An 11,202-nucleotide genomic window follows, 5' to 3' on the forward strand; every position below is an offset into this window, starting at 1 on the left:
CACTGCCAGGGATCCAGGGGCAGCCCCAGCTGCTCTGGGCACCCTGTGCCAGGGCCTCCCCACTCTTAAAGAATTTATTCATAATTTCTAATCCAAACCCACCCCCATCAGCTCAAGGCCATTCCCTGTGTCCTGTCCCTCCATGCCCTTGTCCCAAGTCCCTCTCCAGCTCTCTTGGACCCTTTAGGCACTGGAAGGGGGCTCTAAGGTCTACCTAGAGCCTCACAGGGAACAACTCCCTCCCAAAATCCCATCTATCCCTGCCCCTGTCACTGTGAAGCTGTTCTCTCTTGTCCTGTCACTCCATGCTCTTGTAAAAAGTCTCCCTCCAGCTCTTGCTGACTCCCTTCAAGTCAGGATAGTTGTTGTCTTTTCCGTCTGTTTGTGCCAAATCAGTTAATACTTCACAATTGCCCTTCTCAGTATTATGCCAATGAATATCTTATTGAGACATTTAAGTACTAATCTTACATAAATAATTTTTTCCTTAACTAATTAGCTGGACACAGTCTTGCCAGATTGTTTAAAAAAGAAATTGATTTTTGGAATCAAAGGTAATTATTTTTATCCTCTGAATCTTCAAGGGCCTCTTCTCTTTTCAGCCTCTAAATGTAACTGCTCCACAAAAAGCACACAGCTCTTCCCTGGAGACCAGGCTGGGGAGGGGGTCAATAAAGTGGGAGTTTGGGACTAATCAGTGAGTGCCACAAAGCCCTGGGATGATCTCTCTCTCTCTCACCCTGCATTAGGGGAGCCCAGGTCACTTGGGAATAACCCTAATAAGTTTGATAAAGAATTAAGTGGTGCAGGTCCCTGGGTCTGCCACGGGGTCACAGGTGCACAAACGCCTCCCTGTGTGCTTCCAGCTGTACTTTCCCATGCCATGCTCCACTTTCCTTACAGGAAAACCGCTTGAACAAAGCAGTGCCCTAATTTTTTATTAATTTGCCGAATCAATGTGCATTCTTTATTGCTTTAGAAGACTGCTGTTGATGGAACACTGTGCAGCAGCGAGGGAAATGCTGCCTTTAAATTCCCTCCCTCGCCACTCGACGCCGCTGGAGGAAGGGAACTCCTGGAGAAAGATGTTGGCCTTGTGGACTTTACTGACAGTCCATAAATCGTAGTTTTGTCAGCCCAAAGAGGTGCCATAAAGGGAGCAGATTAGAAGAGATTAGTTCTGCCAGGTGGCCTGAAGGGAGAATTTACAGCTCCCCTCTGCCTGCCCGGGGAGCTGCGTGATATGGGGGCTCAGAGGTCGGGAGAATCCTCCTGCTCCTCTCACACCAACAGGAGAGCTGCTGTCCTGGGGGAAGGGGAAAGGAGGGATCAGGAGAGGCTGGGGGTTATTTTTCCCTCTCTCTATTATTTTTGGAAGAGGCTCATTTCTGATTTTTGTCACAATGTTTGTACTTGATAGAACCAAACACTGCTGGGATGAGATGGGTTGGGAGGGGAGGGACCTTAAAGCTGATCCCATTCCACCCTGCCCTGGCAGGGACACCTCCCTCCATGTGAAATGTGCCCAGGTGATGCTGATTGATCCCTCAGGACACTCATGGGATGCCCAGAAGAGTGAGGGGAGGATGTGAAGGCAGAGGAGGAGAGCTCCCCAACAACCACCAGCTCAGCTATCAGTCGTCAATGGGATTTAGCTTAAAACATCCCAGAATCAGTGCTGCAGTTGGTTGTTGCGGTACCCTGGAATCTGGGCACCAAAAAAGTTTTGGAAAATTGAAATTCACTTTGGGAATGATAATGGGGCATTGTCCCTGGATTTCTGCTGGCTCATAAAAGCTTCAGGAGCCTGGCTTTCACGGCTTAAACCCTGGATTCAAACAGGAGCACCTGGGAAGTGTGGCTCCTGCCAGAAAACACCTGGGGTAAAATAGTCAGGAATTCTGAAGGAATGAGGGAAGGGAAAGCTTTTACTGCAGAGTCCAAGAGGGAGTGAGGGCTATCACAGATTTGCTGGGTTGAAAGTGCTTTTAGCTCTGGCAGAGCAGAGGGGCTTTAATCCCTTGGCTGGGACAGGGAGTGAAGAGCCATTAACTCATGGAGCCATTCCCAGCTCAGGTAACACAAGATGTGCCTTTCTTCCCTCCCTGCTCCACAGAAAGGCAGGAAAACCTCGTCCTTTGATGGCCAGATTTTAATCACGCCTTGTATGATGCACCAGGAATCCGAGCTGTTTGTCTGCATTCCTAAACAGTGAAATAAATGTATCTGCTGTAATTTCACCTGAATTTGCATGGGTAAAATGCCTTCCATCTCAGTTTTTCTCCCTCATTTTCAACAGCTGTTTCCTATTTTCCAATAGAAATGCGGATATTTTAGAAGTCCTTATAATGTGATCCTGCAAATCTGTCACAGTAATGAGTTCTCTGCAGTCTGGAGGTGCCTCTGTGGTTCTTATTTTGATCACGGGATGCTACAGAGAGAAAACCTGCTGGAAAAAGGCACTGTGAGCCTGTGGGAGAGCACCTTTTCCATTTTCCTGCTCCCTCCAATGTTTTTTGTAAATTCTTTGGAAAATCCTGTTTCACATTATTTTAGAAAGGGATACAAGGTGAGGGCATGGAAGTTTAAATGCTTGTTGTTAATAAATAAACATGAAAATCAGAATTTAAAGAGAAATATCATTGTGTATCTTATCATTTCAAGAAGCCAGTTTATTTCTACAGTCACTCTGGAATAGTTTGAGATAGTTTTCCTTTAATATTTTCCATTTCTAGTCTATCATAACCATGAGAATGGTTTGATAACCTGAATTTCCCTGTGGTTTATTTATCTGTGGAGGAACTGGTCTGGAGAGAACAAGTTCATCTAGAAGTGCCTATTTTACTTGATGGGACATTTGCTCCCTCCCAGAGATGGAATATTCTGTCCCCGTTTTGTTCACTGAAGAAAACGAAATGCAAAATAAGCAGGGAGAGGGGAGCTGTGCTGATAAAATATGAGACATTTGTTAATGTGCATCATGCACATGTTCAGAGCCTTCAAATGGGGCCCTAAAATTTATCTTAGTTCTGCAGTCAGTGCTCCCTCATTGCTAAGGAATAACAGCCTGTGCCGAGCCAGCAACACAGAGTAAGGTGGGAAAGGTTCCCTCTGTGCAGGCAGGGCTGCTGGGAACAGAAATGTGACTTTTGGATGCAAACTCAGAGGGGCAGGGCTGGGATTATCCTTGAGCAGCACATGGCCCCTGCTCCGTGCCTTTGGGGTGTTCAGGGCAGTGCTGGCACAGGATGGGGAGTTTGGCTTTTATCAGGAGTGCAGGGAGCGGCCTCGTGCCCAGGAGCACCAGTACCTGGCACTGGGGATGGTTCAATTGTTTAAAATTCAAAATAAGCAATCAACCCATTGTCAAGTGGTCAGGTGAATGTATTTTAAAGTACTTAATTGCTGGTTAATTGCCATGCAGGTTACTATGCTGGCCAATAAAATTCCTGGGTATGTCTGTTGCCACGATGTGAGTTTTTGTGTCTGGACTGACAATCCTAAGGCAGCTGCACAGCTTCTGCCTGGTGTACAGATCTCAAAGAGGTGCTCATCAATTTTTTAAAACATGAGCTGGCACTGGTTCAGTAAAAGAATTGAATTGAATGAAAATCATGAAATTGGGAAGCTTAATTAAAATAGCTGCTGATATAAAGTGCTAAGGGATAAGACCTGTCATGATGACAATAAAAAAATTAGAAGTCTGTAAAAGAAACTTTCCATCTTGCTGGCCACTGGCTTTTCCACGGTCACTCCAGCTCTGGGAATATGTCACTGAGTGTTTGGGCTCTGGTAGCCATGCTGGAATAACTCTAAAAGAGCCTTCTTCAAGATGTGACAAACCCCTGATGTTTCAAACTCCTCCTGAAGCCAGGAACTGCTCCCCAGGGAAACTCTGCTGACACCCGAGGAGCTTCTGGATGGAGAAGACCACGGTGGAGCTCCAGGGTGTGAGCCTGGGCTCCAGCACAGGTAAAATCCAGTCTTCCCTCTGGGATGGAGCCTTGGCATAGGGAGGAGCTGTGCTCTGCCTGGGGAACATTGAGAAAAAGAGTGCAGACATTTTAAAGCCAATTCTGGTTGTTTTTCAAACCTGAGCTGTGCTTTTGTATGTCCTTGGATATTTGAAAAGCCTAAATTAGCATTCAGAGAGCTGTTGGCAATTTGGGGGCCAGATTTTGCTCTTATTTCCCTTTCTACAAAGCAGGAATGTGTAAAGAGGAATTGGCAGCGCACCCAGGACAGATTTGAGCTTGTTTAAACTGAGTTTCTAGAATTGCTTTGCTCTTCTTCAGGCTGTGTGAGCTTCCAAGCCGGTGCTTCACTGGGGGAGCGATGGCTCCTCTGGGCCCTGCTCTGAGCACATCCCCAGCCCAGCTCCCGGTGACTTCCAGGGTGAAATCCTCGCTCCTCTCGCCGAGTCCAGCCCTGCGTTCCTGCCAGTGATCCGGTGTTTAATGCTCCCCTCGCTGCTGCCGGCTGGGATGGATTCCAGGTATTCCTGTGCCTCCTGCCAGCTTTCCAAGCCGTTGCTGAGGGCACAGCAGCATCCCTTTGATGAGCTGCTGCAGGGCAGTGCTGGCAGTGCCGCGCTGTCCGGAGGCTCCCGCGAGTTTTTCCTGGGCTGGGCTTGTTCATTCTGTGTTTGGGCTGGAAAACAGAGAGAGGCTTTAGAAGCGAACTAAATTGCTGCAGCAGAAGGGAAATGGTGGAAGTTTCCAGCACCTCCATCCCTGGCAGTGTCCAAGGCCAGGCTGGACGGGGCTTGGAGCAGCCTGGGATAGGGGAAAGTGTCCCTGCCCGTGGGTGTGGGACTGGATGGGCTTTAAGGTTCCTTCCAACCCAAACCATTTTGGGATTCTATGATTCTATAAAATCAAAAATTGCAGGTTGTTGAGCTTTTTGGCACCTCCTTTGTGTCTTTTCCTTTCCTGTTTTGCTGCAAAAAGGATGGAGGATTTGTAGCCGCTCCAGGCGGAGGGGCCAGTGTGGAAGGGATGGGCTGCAGTTTGGCTCCAGGCTCCGGGGAGGCTGTCACTCACTGGCAGTTGCACAGATTTGCAATTATTTTGGAAAATGTTTGGGTTCTGAGACCCAAACCTAACAGACCGAAAGCCTGTGGGACATGGAATGAATTCAGAGCCCCTGAGCTGCCGTGGGCAGTGCCAGCACTCCCCAGCCTGCCTGCAGGGAACAGCCAGAAACGCTTTGTTCCTCAGGTTCCCCATCAGGAGTTAGAAACATTCCTCCTTTACAAGTTAATTTCCATTGTTCACAAGAAAGTGGTTAAATGTTAAGTTCATTACCATTGACATTCATCTGAAATGGCTTTAAAAATGCACATCTAGAACCAAAATGGAACTAAGGAAGTTTGTGTTCAGGTCTGGATCATTTCTAATAATGGAAGGGATAAATAGATACTTTCAGTGAAAATATTTCAAAATTAATGTTGATTTGGACACTTTCCCTATATCAAAGAGCCCCCAGAAGAAAATGTTGCTTGATTTGGTTTTTTTTCTGATGGATTTAACAGGTATTTAACAAATTGAAGCCGTTCTCCATACTGTGATACCTTCTGAAGCATCCCATATGCAACTCTCAGTAAGGCTTGGCTGTGTTTAACATAATTCACATTTTCAAGACACAAGGTTCTGGGGTAAATGTTTATTTTGATTTTCCCTCCTCACTCTGCAGCTTCTAGAATATGACAGGAATTAGCCCAGACCCCACCTAAGTGGAGCAAAAGGCAGAGCCATTCTGTTTGATGTCCGTGACAAAAAACCTGGGATGGAGGACAAAACTATCAAAAATCAATACTTCAAAATCTCTGTCTTTCAGAGAAGATTTAAAAGCCTCTTCCTCGGAGGCTTTCCTGAAAGGCTTTGTTTCAGGGGATGCCATTTTCAACGAGGGGCAGGAGAAAGCTGGGAGAAAAAAAATTAAATTGTTTTCCCAGTTCAGTCATCCTGGAGAGGAGCTCTCTGAGGAAACTCTGCCTTCAAAGGCCAGGGGGAAGCAGGACAAGTAAAAGCATTTGTTTTCCCCCATAAAGGCACCTGTTGGTGAAAACATTGACATATTTTGTTTAAATTTAAATACTTCTTTGGAGCTTTGGGATTGTGGGCAGAGTTTTAACCCCCTGCCTTGGCTCATGAGGTGCAGTAACTGAAGCTCTGCCTCTAATTTGTGTGGTGTTTAATTGAGGAGTGAATGGAGGAATTTCTTTGCCTTCTTAACTCAGCCTGCCTTGCATTTGCATGTTTTCCCCCAGGAACTGCCCATCTTGCACAAAAAAGGACAAGGAGAAATGTCATTGCAATGGGAATAAATGGGAAATGGTGGCATGAAAAGGGGCCTGCCATGAACTGCTCGTGATGTCACCTGAGACTTTTCAAAGGAGTGGCTTGAAAATAACGACTTTCACCAGAAAATGTGTATCAAAATGCAACCTGAAAAGTGTATCAAAGAAGAAAATGTAATTGCTGGGAGTGAGCTGCGCAGAGAGACCTCCTACAAGAGAGAAATGTGAGCTGGAACATGCAGGAGAAGCCAGGAGTTAGTCTCAGGGAAGTTTTAATCCTTTTGTGGATGCATTTTCTCCCTGGCTGCCTGCAAAGCCGAGGCTGGTGCCCTGGCACGGTGTCAGAATGGAAGAGCTGCGAGCAGAACTGAGCATTCCCAATGTGCAGAGTTACTCCTGGTTTACTCCTTTAGTAGGGACCCTCTGCCACCTGCCCTTCACCACTGCTTGTGCCACGTGGCCCTGGGCAGTCACTTCACCTGTCCTGCCTTAAATCCACCCCTCCTGAGGGAGGGAGTGACAGGGCTGGGCACCTCCAGGTGGGAATTGTTCCAAAGTGCCAGATAGGATTAAAGGAAAGAACAACCTGTGGTGGTTTGGAGGTAAAGCTTCTCCCTGGGTGTGCATCCATGTGCCAGTTCTCAGTCTAAAGCAAACATTTCAGGTGGTGGGGAAGGTCCCCCTTTCATGTTCCCTGCCTGAAGCCCCCAGGCTGGGAACAGTTCCTCTGGAAAGATCTGCAGGGTCTGGATGCCCACAGAGCATTAGGGCTGGAAAAGCCCTCCAGGATCATCCATTGGCTGTACAGAGAAAAGGAACTGGGGATCTCCAGGGGGTTTTATTTTCCTCTAGTTTTTGCCCCTTTATTGTGTTCTGACCTTGCAAAGTAGGGATTGTCCTGCAGCAAAAGTCACCTTTTTATCAGAGCCTCATGTGAAGCATTTCCCTCACTGCAGACCCAGGGCTCGCGTTCGAGGGCTGGGGGCACTCCCAAAGCGAGTCCTAAACCAAGAATTAGTGCAAGAAATGGATCATTCTTTGGTTTAATGCTAATAGAGGTTCTGGCTCCTCTGGGTTGTCATAAAGTGCAGTGACTGAGTTACACCCTTTCCTATAGTTTGATTAATTCTGGATCAATTGCTGCTGGGTTTGTATCTGTAGCAGCTTTCACTGGAGGCAGGAGGTTGGGGAAATACTATTGTTCAAACAGTTTAGGATTAAAATGGGATGAATAACTTTTATGGGAGAAGAATAATACATTTAATTTTGAATTTGTTATTCCTTGGGCTTCCTGCAGCCTGCTCTGCTTTCCTCCTGGGTTTCGTGGGAGAGGGAGACAAGAACTGCAATATCTGTTATGATTAATGGCCTGGAGGAACCTAATGGTTATGGAATTACTGCATGTTTGAAGGGTCTGACATGGCAGATAATTTCTCCCTGCTCCCCTTGCCCTGGCAACACAAGATTTAGACTTGCTGATGCTCCCGAGGAGCTGTCCCAGCCCCAGCTGCAGAGCTGAGGCCCAGAGATGGTGGGGATAAGGTAAATAACCTCTCTGGCCACGGGCAGCTTATCTAAATGAAAACCCAGCTCAACCCCCTCGGAATCTCTGCCATCACTCCTGCAAAAGCCCATATTTAAAATAGAAAATGAAATGTTGGAGTTTTCAAATTCAAGTGGGTGCAAGTATTTCAGTTCCAAAAAAATAAAAATTAGATGGCAGATTGTGAAAAAAATAAATGCTGCAGTGTCCAAAAATGACAGAGTGCAAAATCCCACATTTTATTCAGAGCAAACAAAATCAATCAAGGCCTTTCACAGGACATGAATGGAAGGGACCCACCAGGAGCTCTGAGTCCAACTCAGCCTGCACAGAACCAGCTCTGGAGTTCCACCAGCACCTTTGTGGTAGGAAATGTCAGAAATACCATTAAAGATGTTCATTCCCAGCTCCCTGTTTTCCCTGGGATGCTCCCCAATTTCCTTTTCCCCACAGCAGCAGCAGGGTGAACCAGGTATCCCCAGCTCCCACGAGGGAAATAATTGAAGAATGGATTTTTAACCTGAATCAAACTTCTGTTATTTCCAGACTTGTCTGGGGCATAAATTGGAAATCAAACACCCAACAAGTTCCTTCCATCCCTGCTGAAAGGCTCCAGGCTTCATTTAGTCAAGGCTCAGAATTAATTTTCCTATTAAATGAATGCTTTCTTAAAACGAAGGGGGAAAATGTTTTCACTGATAAGATTGTTCTGTGAACCATTCCTAATGAGCTGCTGTGTCATTCCCTTCTGCCTCCTATTTATCTTGTTTAGATCTCTTCAATTTGAAGTATTCCAGTCCTTTGCTGCCTGCTAAGAGTTTGTTTTGTTTTATTTTAACTGGGAGCTTCAAATAATTTTTAAAAGCTATTAGAAAGTTCAATATTTTATTTATTTCTTTATATTGGCTTTTTTTTTCAATAATCTAAGTTTCCTTTTTAATACATAGCCTTGATTATTTCCCAAGCACATTTTCCTTCTTGCCCTGGGAAAGTGCTTGAACTCTGCAAGGATTTTGGAGGCCTGGCAGCTGTAGGACCACTTGTGGGGCTGCCTTTAAGGTGATTTTTATATAAACAAGTGGTTTTTGCCCAGCAGAGGCAGGTTTTTACCTGTTGTTCAGGAGGAGCTGTGTGGTGAAGGGTCTCTGGCATCACCACCACCCAGCAGTGGGGTTTGGCAGCTCTGCATTCCTTTCACATGGTAAAACATTCTTGTGGATAAAAAAATATACTTATGACTTCTGAGAAAATGTTTTTGGAGGTGCCTTTAAAACAGGAGAGATGAACACTGAGGGGGAAAAGAAATCCCTCAAGATCAAATCGAGTCATTTTAAAACACTGCAGGCCAAAACACGGCTTTTATTTTGTGACTGGCTAATTCAAGGTGACTCCCAGGGCCCTGAGCACCTTCAGACACTGCTGGGATTGGGATTTCTTTTGGACCGGGGATATTTTGTGAGTATTTTGGGGGATTCACATGGCCAGGTTCTGTTGTAGGGGGAGTACTGCTATTTATCCCTGTCTGTCCAGGCCAGTGCACCCATTTCCCATTCTGTGGGAAGAGCTCAGGGCTGTTGGTGTTTATTGGATACCACAGCATCTCCTCCCTCTCTTTTAATCCCAAGTTCTGCATGAAGCAGCTGTTCCACAGTTCCCACAGGGGCCCGTGGGTGCAGGGGGAGATCACCTGCGGGGTCCCTGGGTGGTGAAGCCCAGACTGGCTGGGGGACCACCAACAGCAGCTTCTACCTCACTGAGACTCCTTTCTGCCTCCATAAATTTCAGTCAGAGGTTTTCAGCTTCCCAGTGTATTTTAAGGAATTGAGCAAATTAGAAAAACTATTGAAGCAAGAGCTTCCCTCTGCCTCTGTCAGGTGACACCACACTCGGAATTTATCTGAGGAAAGAAGAACTTTCACAACCCAGTGATTCCACTTTTTATTCTTTCTACACTGTGAAGTATCATAATATTCTTTAATAGTGTCATACTTATATTTCACGGTCTAATCCACTTTTCTTCTCCATTCCCATTGTATTTTATCCAGTTGGAAGTCTGGAGCGTGCTCACGATCAGCTGCTCCCGGCGCCACGGGGCTGAAGCGCGCTCAGCCTTTCATCAGGAATTGTCCCCTTTTTATACACTGAAACACTGCAAACTTTGTGCTGGAAAGAATTATAATGTCCTGTGCATAATGTACATTTTCTTTGCCTTTTCCATTATCTACCTCACAGCAGAGCACATTTGTCACTGGTTTTCTTTCCTTGTGCCTTAATGACAGTCTCAGGTTTGGGAATGTGCTGGGTCTGTCCTTTGTGTCTAATCTGTGCCCTCTATTTCTCTCCCCCTCTTGGAGATAAAAGTGCATTTTGCTGCTGTTGCAGTTCCAGATGAATTTGATCAAGATAGAGGAACTGACTCATCACCTTTTCCTGAATCTTTAGGAACTGCTCTGGCACACGTGGTCTGGAGGAGCCGGATCAGCACCGGGCAGCGTCTGCCGTGGCTGCTGATGGGGAACAAGAGGCTTTATTGTTGTTTTCACCCACAATAAGTCTCCTTTGGATCCTGGCTCCCTTGATTTTATCTTTTATAAATGGAGAAGGAGGGAAAAAGCTGAGCTGATGGCTGGGAGAAGGACATAAAGTGTAAAGCTTCCTCCAGTGTTTTCCGAGCCTAATGGGCTGGGACAGCAGTGGCTCTCTCCAGGGAACTGTGCTGGGAGCTGTGCTTAATTCTCTGTCCCAGGCAATGCTGGATCCTTCACAGGAGCTGCTGCAGGCACCGCTTTTCTTCTGGCATCACAACAGGGCTCATAACTCCAGCTTCATCATTCCCTCACAACTCAGCTGGGATCGGTGGGAAGTTTCTAAAGGCCACTCAGTCACTCCAGGGCACGGGGAAGTGGATTTAAACAGAAATTTAAATCAGAGTGTTAACCTAAGGAGGTGCTGCTTAGCAAGCAGAGCCACTTCTCTGCTGCAAAGCCATCTCTGCGTGCAGGAGGGGGTGGCAGAGGTCAGCGTGGATTGCCAGGGAATTGGGACTTGGATTTCGGCAGAGATTGTTTTTGAGCACAGCTCCACAGCAAACAGCTCCTTTTATAGCCTGTAAACAACACATTCCCCTCTCGTTCTCAGCAGCAGCTCCTGGCTGGGATTTCCTGGGGGTCTCGTTGGCCCTTTCCTGGGGGTCAGGAATGGGGGAGTTTCCTGCAGGAGCGCAGAGTGGTGGAGCTGCTTTGGGCCAGCCCCTCCAGCAAGGAGGAGAATTGAGTCTTAGGCAGGCCTGCAGGGATGATTTGCTGTAGAGCAGAGGTGTGTTAGCTTTGGGGAGCGTTCACATGTCCATGGACTGCAA

The 11,202-nt window shown here is 46.6% G+C and overlaps 1 long non-coding RNA gene across 1 annotated transcript in view; it reads left to right on the forward strand.

Annotated features, from left to right (window-relative positions):
- Positions 1-8,007, forward strand: part of LOC108446966 — a 27,386-nt gene extending 19,379 nt beyond the window's left edge. The window contains exons 5-7 of the long non-coding RNA XR_001862311.1: positions 2,300-4,495; positions 5,534-5,656; positions 6,272-8,007. This is a non-coding gene — a long non-coding RNA (uncharacterized LOC108446966). The remainder of the gene's footprint in view (positions 1-2,299; positions 4,496-5,533; positions 5,657-6,271) is intronic.
- The last annotated feature ends 3,195 nt before the right edge of the window (positions 8,008-11,202 follow it).

The sequence above is a fragment of the Corvus brachyrhynchos genome, unplaced genomic scaffold, assembly GCF_000691975.1.
Source record: "Corvus brachyrhynchos isolate BGI_N302 unplaced genomic scaffold, ASM69197v1 scaffold95, whole genome shotgun sequence".
NCBI lineage: Eukaryota > Metazoa > Chordata > Aves > Passeriformes > Corvidae > Corvus > Corvus brachyrhynchos.